This window comes from Papilio xuthus, unplaced genomic scaffold (assembly GCF_000836235.2).
Source record: "Papilio xuthus unplaced genomic scaffold, Pxut_1.1 DF827756.1, whole genome shotgun sequence".
In the NCBI taxonomy this organism is placed as follows: Eukaryota; Metazoa; Arthropoda; class Insecta; order Lepidoptera; family Papilionidae; genus Papilio; species Papilio xuthus.
Genome location: NW_013530893.1, coordinates 4,376,211 through 4,379,046, shown reverse-complemented (window position 1 = coordinate 4,379,046; position 2,836 = coordinate 4,376,211). Strand labels below are relative to the sequence as shown.

The following is a 2,836-nucleotide window of genomic DNA, read 5'->3' as shown; positions in this document are numbered from 1 at the left end:
AATTAACACATGTAAAATTAAAAGGTTAAAAAGTGAAATCTCTATACAAGTTAAAAACAATTTAAAATAAATTCAATTAAATAATTAATACTATAGGAACAGAGGGGTTCAGTGGGTATGCCTCCGCTATGGAGGAGCAACCCACATAAAGCATTCCCCTCTGAAAAAAAAAATTAGGTGGGTTGCCGATTGCAGAAGGGTTCATCGTCCACTTTTCAATCTTCAAATAACGCGCGATGGTTCAATGTCCGTTCCAGTCGGCAGCCACAGGAGTTCTGCTGCCGTGCCTCGGCTGGTAAGGTGTTGACCCATCGAACGCCGACAGACGGCGGAGGTGTCACTTTCCGTAGTAAACTCAACTGCCGCAGAAACAGTCGGAGAAACACTTTTCTCGACGACAAAGTGCAGGCAACTCGATCCGTCTTCACTTCACGACTATATTCGTAACAACTGTCAAAACGCCTTTTATAAAGCTGGTGCCTCGACCCCTCTCAGGCTAGGTGCTCTGCTCTGATTGGTTGTTACTTAAATTACGATAATAATGTTATTTAGTCTAGGAAAAACGTAACTTAAAAAGTAAAATCAAATTAAAAGTTATTAGAAGCTTTTACAATATCAATAAACATTAAACATTGCACACTATGCGTTAAACAGTAATTCAGTTGACAATGGCTACTTAGTAACTTCCTACTTTAAATATAATCACAATGGCTTCCTCCGACATGGTAGGGTGATGCTAATATAAGATCCCGCACCCTCATTTTCGGGCCACACTCGCCACCGAACACTGAAGCCAGCGGAAGCTCTGCCCGTTTGACTAGCCAAAATAATTAATCATTTTAACTCTGATAGTTGATTAAGTTAGTGTTGTATTTTTAAATAATTTTAGTGTTAATTACATTTATTCAATTCTGTTAGTTTTCTTATTAATTCAAAAAAGTACTGTAGTAGTGTATAAGAGATTGTTTTTTTAATTTTCCCTGCTTCTGATCCTTAAGATCAGAAGTGGGATAGTGAAACTCCCACGTCCTTGTTTGTACATCCTGATACGATGTGTTTCCATTGTTATTTCTTTAATTGGCTAGTCATACGATCAGAAATATATTTTTGGAAATTGTAACTACCCTTGTTTAAAAGGACAAATTAGCACTTTGTTTTCGGTGTTTGGTATAATATACGTAAGTAAGACGTGATGTGACGGTGTGATCAAGTTTTATAATGTCAACTTTGGTGAGTACGTTCCAATTATTTTATTCTCCGTTTTAAAATAACAAATAGAAGTTGAATTTGTTAGTTTGTTGTGAAAATTTTTAAATGGCTCAACTTTAATATTTTGCCGTGCTTACCCTTTTTTTTTATAGTCAGGAAATGCATTTACGCACGCCTACGCCGGGCGATGCAATGGCGTAGGGAGTGTGGGACTCGCCGGCCACAGAAGGTGACCAGAATACCCACTAAAACCTGACTGCCCTCTGACGCATCGGGACGGGGCCACGGGCACGCTTTCGCTCTCGTCCGCGGCCCTGCCGTGCTTACCCTGCTGATCAATTATTTACCGTAACTTGAATGCGTTGCTTCGAATTACGTCTAATTTTAAATACTTGCTAAAAAAAAAAAGAAAACATGCCTAATAAGAGGCGGCAGAATAGAAGTCTGTCGCGAAATCGCAGATCGCATTCTAGCCAACATGATTCGCGCTACAGACGGCGTAGCCCTTCTAGCAATATTTTAACCGAAACAATGCAACAAATTTTGAATAGCTTGGTGTCATTAGAGGAACAACAGGTAGTGTCTTCATCTCATCGGAAGGAGCTAAGTGGCCGCGCCGCAGTGGAAGTGGCCAGGTCCGCGGTGCCTGTGACAACCATCAGCACCGAGCCCGTTCCTGCCGTTGAGCCTGCCGTGTCGATGCCGCCGCCGTCGCAGTTGAGCGAAGCTGTGACTGCGAGCTCGCTTCAAGGGTGCGCAGGGCGGTTGGCTTCAACGACTCCGTCCTCACCGGAGCGTCCCGCGAGCGCTACGTCAGTCCAGGCCAGCGCCGCCGATCGCATCATCGATGCGATACGATCCATAAATATACCGGTGAGATCTAACCAGTCTTATTATATTTCTAATTTTGATCCGAGTGTTAAGGACATAGAGACATGGTGTGAAGAAGTAGACCGTGCTAGGTCATCTAATAATTGGAGTGATCACGAATGTCTGTTGTTTTTTGTCACAAAGTATTTTGCTCCACCTAGAGATTCGAGAGATCATTAATTTGGTGTTCAAGGGCCTCTCGTCTTCAAGAACGGAAGTGTAGTCATTTTTCCCTTCGTACATATTTCACAGTCATATAATACATTCATATCCTCTGTCTTAACTTCGAATCAAATGACCCATACGCTCATGCCACAAACGTATATCCACATTCATAGCAACTAATGCGTCGTTCATTCTATTCTTTACTTCTCTCACTCAGTTACCCACACGATCGGCTGTCATTTTGACAATTCCCTTGTTATCAGTGACATAAGCAACGTCACGTTTAAAAAGAACATTATGACCATTGTCAGTAATTTTGGCAACTGAATTTAAATTACTTCTTAAATTGGGAACGTACAAAGTATCGCGAAGCATAATGCTGAGCAAAAAGCTGATGTTTTCTTCTGAGAAGATTTCCAAGAACCATGTGGTAATTACATTGTGTTATTTAGTACAATAGTACTATATTTTGTATTTTTTGTTGTTTGACTATTATTCTATCTCACTACATATCAAATAAAGTATCAATGACTACACTTGATATTTTATGTACAGTCAGCGTCATATAGATCGTCACAGACAAGATATGCAA

General features: G+C 40.8%; 1 long non-coding RNA gene across 1 annotated transcript in view; it reads left to right on the top strand.

The window, feature by feature from the left end:
• Positions 1 to 2,359: 2,359 nt before the first annotated feature.
• LOC106116232 (uncharacterized) overlaps positions 2,360 to 2,836 on the top strand; it is a 2,821-nt gene continuing 2,344 nt past the window's right edge. Inside the window, exon 1 of the long non-coding RNA XR_001227790.1 lies at positions 2,360 to 2,674. This is a non-coding gene — a long non-coding RNA (uncharacterized LOC106116232). The remainder of the gene's footprint in view (positions 2,675 to 2,836) is intronic.